This window comes from Populus euphratica, unplaced genomic scaffold (assembly GCF_000495115.2).
Source record: "Populus euphratica unplaced genomic scaffold, PopEup_1.0 scaffold431.1, whole genome shotgun sequence".
NCBI classification, from domain to species: Eukaryota; Viridiplantae; Streptophyta; class Magnoliopsida; order Malpighiales; family Salicaceae; genus Populus; species Populus euphratica.
This window is the reverse complement of record NW_011500119.1, coordinates 302,448-308,365: the sequence shown is the minus strand read 5'-3', so window position 1 is coordinate 308,365 and position 5,918 is coordinate 302,448. Positions and strand designations below refer to the sequence as shown.

The window sequence follows — 5,918 nt, the reverse complement described above, 5'->3', positions numbered from 1 at the left end:
AAAAATAAAAAAAAATTATTTTAATATATTTTTAATTAAAAAATACTTTTATAAAATCATATTACTGATTGATCATCCTTGGTTCACGCAGGACCTCTCTACAAATTGGAAAATCAAAGCGATCAATACGTTGGAGAATGATTAAGGATTATATTTTTTTTTTAACAGGATAAAAAAACAATTTTTTTTTTCACACGGCTCATACTACCAGAGAAACCCTTGTTATAATTAAAAATATTTTCACAGACAATAAGAACAGCTCATTTCGAAGCTTTTCTAACTTTCCAATTATTTCTGCTTCAGCAGCTCTTTTGGCCAACATTTCTTTTTTTAAAAAAAAAAGAAAAAGAAAAAGAAAAGATGACTACAATTATTGCTATGATGATAAATCTTTAATCATCGAGTCAACCCCGCAGAACGGTGTTTCATACAACGGTTGATGGAGCAATCGGGGCTGCGTCGAGCATGCTCTTTGAAGGTTCGTCGGGCACAGGAAATTTGTGGGAACAGGAATTCTGAATAGAAAATTTTAGATGGGTGTGTTTGAGTTGATTGGTCACCCATCATCATTATTTTAGAATTTATTTATTTTTATGTTTTAAGAATAATTTTAAAAAATTAAATTTTTATTTTACTTAATTTAAATTAATTTTTTTAATGTTTTCAAATTCTTTTACCGTATTAATATTAAAAATAATTTTTAAAAAATATATATTATTTTAATTTATTTTAAAAAACACTTTAAAAGTAATTATTACTCGTAATTTTAAACAGCCCCTTTCTATTGTACCATAAAAACAAAATAGAAAAACAAGGAAATTGTGGGGTCAAGAATTTTCAATAGAAAATTTTTGATGGGTGCTTTCTATTGGTCATCTATTATAATGGTTTTTTAGTTTATTTATTTTTATATTTTAAAAGTATTTTTAACAAAAATAATTTTAATTTTTTTTGTTTGTTTTAAATTAATTTTTTTAGTATTTTTATATTTTTATAGTATTGATTTTAAAAATATTTTTTAAAAAAAATATTATTTTAATAAATTTTTAAAAAATACTTTAAAAATAATTATTGCTTGCAATTTTAAACACCCCTTTCTATTATACCATAAAAACAAAATAGTATAATATAAAATTTATGGGGATAATAATTCTGAATATAAACTTTTAGATGGGTGTTTTGAATGATAACCATCATAATGCTTTCGAATTTATTTATTTTTAAGTTTTAAAAATATTTTTTTTATTTTGTTTTTTTTGTTTTAAATTAAATTTTTTAATATTTTCAGATTATTTTACTATATTAATGTTAAAAAAATATTATTTTAATATATTTAAAAAAAAAAACACTTTAAAAGCAATTATTGCTCTCAATTTTAAACACCCCCTTCCTATTATACCATAAAAACAAAATAGTATAATAGCGAAATCATGGGACCAAGAATTCTGAAAAGAAAATTTTAGATGGGTGCATTTAGTTGGCCACCGATCACGATGGCCTATTTATTTTATTTTTTAAAAATATTTTTTTAAAAAATTAATTTTAATTTTTTTGGTTTTTTAGTTTTAAATTAATTTTTTAAACTTTTTTAGATTATTTTATCATATTGATTTTAAAAAAGACTTCTTTAAAAAAATATTATTTAAAAAAACATTTTAAAAATAATTATTGCACCCAATTTTAAACACCCCCTATCCATTATACGTTAAAAACAAAATAATATAATAAGGAATTTGTAGGGACAAGAATTCTGATTACAAATTTTTTGATGGGTGCCTTGGGTAGGCCACCAATCACCATAGTTTTTGAGTTTATTTATTTTTATGTTTTAATTTTTTTATAAAAAAAATTATTTTTTTATTTTGTTTGTTTTAAATTAATTTATTTTAGTATTTTCATATTTTTTATAATATTGATATTAAAAATAATTTTTTTTAATATTCTATTAATGTATTTCAACAATAAAAAATATTTAAAAAAAAACTATTGTTCCCAATTTTAAACCACCCCTTCCTATTATACCATAAAAACAAAATAGTATACTGGATGATTTGTAGGGAAAGATTTCAGAGTAGAAAATTTAGATAGGTGCCTCTCGTTAGTCATTAATTACCATGGTTTTTTAGTTTATTTATTTTTATATTTTAAAAGTAGTTTTAAAAAATTTTAATTTTAAATTTTTGTTTGTTTTAAATTATTTTTTTAGTTTTTTCAGATTATTTTACCATATTGATGTTAAAAATAATATTTTTTTAAATATTACTTTAATATATTTTAATAAAAAAAAACTTTAAAAATAATTATTACTTACAATTTTAAACAACCCTTTTCTATTAATAGTATAATAGGGAATTTTAATAGTATAATAGGGAATTTGGGGGGATAAGAATACCAAACAAAAAATTTTAGATGGGTGTATATGGTTGGTCAGTGATGATAATGGTTTCCCAGTTTATTTATTTTTATATTTTAAAATATTTTTTTTATTTTGTTTGTTTTAAATTAGTTTTTAAAGTTTTTTCAGATTATTTTATTATATTGATGTTAAAAATAAATTTTTAAATATTATTTTAATATATTTTTTTAAAAAAAACATTTTAAAAGTAATTATTGCTTGCAATTTTAAACACCCCTTTTTATTATACCATAAAAACAAAATAGTATAATACAGAATTTGTGGGGACGAGAATTCTAAATAGAAAATTTTAGATGGGTGTCTCTGATTGGTCACCAATTGCTATGATTTTCGGGTCTATTTATTTTTATATTTTAAAAAAAAAATTTAAAAAATTTAAATTGGTAATTTTGTTTATTTTAAATTAATTTTTTTAGTCTATTCAGATTATTTTACTTTATTTATATTAAAAATAAAGTTTTTGAAAAATATTATTTTAATATACTTTAAAAAACAATTATTGCTTGCAATTTTAAATATAACCTTTATATCATACTATTAAAATAAAATAGTATAATAGGGAATTCTAAATAAAAAATTTTCGACGGTTGTTTTTGGCTGGTCACAATCATAATGGTTTTCGAGTCTATTTATTTTTATGTTTTATGTTTTAAAATTATTTTTTAAAATTTTAATTTTTTTTGTTTTGTTTGTTTTAAATTATTTTTTAATGTTTTCATATTTTTTTACTATATTAATATTAAAAATAATTTTTTTATATATTTTTTAAAATATATAAAAAAACATTTTAAAAGCAATATTGCTCATAATTTTAAACACCCCTGTAAAAACAAACTAGTGTAATAAGGAATTTGTGGGGACAAGAATTCTGAATAGAAAATTTTAAATGAATGTCTTTGGTTTGTAATTGATGGTTTTCGAGTTTTTTTATTTTTATTTTTTAAAAGGATTTTTTTAAAATTTTATTTTTTATTTAAAATTTATATTTTTTAGTATTTTTAGATTATTTTACTATATTGATGTTAAAAATAATTTTTTAAAAATATTATTTTAATATAATTAAAAAAACACTTCAAAGGCAATTATTACTCGTAATTTTAAACACCTGATCCTTTCTATTATACCATAAAAACAAAATAATATAATATAAAAATAATAAATACCTCGAAAATAGTTGAACTCGCAAATGAACTCTCTATCCTCACTTTTTTTCATCTAATCGGTTTATGTTTATTTCTAATTGGTTTACGTTACTGGTAATAAATATCTAGAATTTCTTTACTTTTTCGAGTCAATAACTCTTTTTTCGATTTTGAAAAAAGAAATTGCTTTATCAATATACTTTTTCTTCCACACATTCAACTTCCTTTCATAGTGGTGAATAGCTTCTACTTATGACTCGTTAACGTCTATGAGCTCATTGTTTTTTAAGTATTGTGCTTGCCAGGTTCATTCTCCTTGACGACTCAGAAATTGTAAAGAAATCCCTTAACAAGAATCCTCCATGGCACCTCCAGTGACTCTGCTGGTCGAATGTGCAGCAATAGTAAGCACAGAAAGTGCTACAGCCGATCAGCTGGAATTATGATTCTTACCATCAATAGAAAATGATCAAGCTGCATGCATATATTCACTCCATCGAACAACTGGAATTATGATACAGTGACACGATGGAGTAATACAGTTTCACAACACAGTAGAAGCCTAGTTGTTGGTGTTGGATTGTAATAATTCTTCTATTTCTAATCTAATTAATAAGATATAATCTATTTCAACAACAAAATTATTTTAATATATCACTTTTAGGATTCAAATAATTGATGATAATCACTATATATTCACTTACCAATTAGACAAGTTCTTCAAACGTAGCAAAATATTCTCTATATAAAGCCCTTTGCACTTGTATTTCGTTTTGCAAAGACAGTGAGAATCACTACAATGGAAGCACTTCACCTCCTCTTCTTGCCCCATTTGTGCCCTGTAACAGGCAACATCTGGCCCAAATATCCTCTACCAAATGCATTTCCCAACACTCGCCGAACTTCAAAGAGCAATTGTTCTCCAAGGGCACAAAAGAAGCATTCATCAAATGAAAGGAAGTCAGCTAATTATCAGCAAACCACATGGAGTTTCAACTTTCTGCAGTCTCTAAATAGTGTTTACTCGGTAACTAAATAATGAATACTGCATTATATATATAACTAATCATGATATATACCTTCCAAATTCTACTCTAGCGTTGCTTCTAATCATCGTACTTGCATGTGCTGCGTAGGATGAAGTGTATAAACAGAAGGCAAAGAAGCTAGAAGAGGAGGTTAATCCCATGATTAACAAGGATGATACGGAGTTATTGACCATACTTGAAAATATCGATGACATCCAAAGGTTAGGGTTAGGGCACAGGTTCAAAAAGGACATAAAGAATGAACTTGAGAAAGTTTTCTTGTCAGAAGGATATGGTTTCAAGATACATTAAAATTCTCTCCATGCCACTGCTCTAACATTCAGGCTCCTCAGGCAACATGGCTATGAAGTTTCTGAAGGTACTTTCTCGTGTTCGTAGCATATTTTGTTCTAAACATTATCAATTATAATTGTTAACATTACTAAGTCCTTGATTTAATTTTTTAATTTGGACGCTTTACTTTTTAGGTTTGATTGTTTGCATCCTCAAACTCCATTTTCAACTACAATTTGATACCTTTACTTTTATGTTTGTTTGTTTCGGTCCTCAACTTTTAGAAGGTAATTTTTTTTCCCCAACAGAATGTTAACACACAAAATTAGTCTTTAATCCTGGAGTTTCAAGCTCACATGGACCACCATGATTTGATTAACCATGTTGTTTATGTGATCTACATATGTTTTTGATGGCTTTATAGATGATCATGGCAATTTCATGGCCTACCTTCACAACGATAACGAAGGAATGCTTAGTTTGTATGAAGCTTCACATCTTGCGAAACCATCTAGGAAAGAGAAGAATGTTTAGACAAGGCGAATAAACAAACAGGCATATACTTAAGAAACCATCTAGGAAACTCAGACTCTATAACTGCTGAAAGAATCAGTCATGCTCTGGAGGTACCATTGCATCACAAGATGATCATGTTAGAAGCTCGATGGCATATTGAATCATACGGTAAGAGGGAAGATGCGAATCCCACGCTACTCCAACTTTCCAAGTTGAATTTCAACATGGTTCAATCAGTCTTGCAAAGAGATCTCCAAGCCATGTCAAGGTACGTATGATTAACTTACCAATTAGGAAATCAAGCTAGGCTTCAGTGTTGGTTTTATAATTGACCTCCCTGGTGTCGATGATCAAGGTGGTGGCATGACCTGGGCTTGAAGAACAAGCTCAGATTTAGCAGAGACAGACTAATGGAGTGCTTTTTTTGGACTGTTGGAATGGCCTTTGAACCTGAATTTTGCTCATGTCGCAAAGGACTAACAAAAGTAACGTCATTCATAACCACCATAGATGATGTCTATG

At 26.0% G+C, this 5,918-nt stretch overlaps 1 pseudogene; it reads left to right on the top strand.

The window, feature by feature from the left end:
• The first annotated feature begins 4,357 nt into the window (after positions 1 to 4,357).
• Positions 4,358 to 5,918, top strand: part of LOC105110052 (probable terpene synthase 12) — a 6,188-nt pseudogene continuing 4,627 nt past the window's right edge.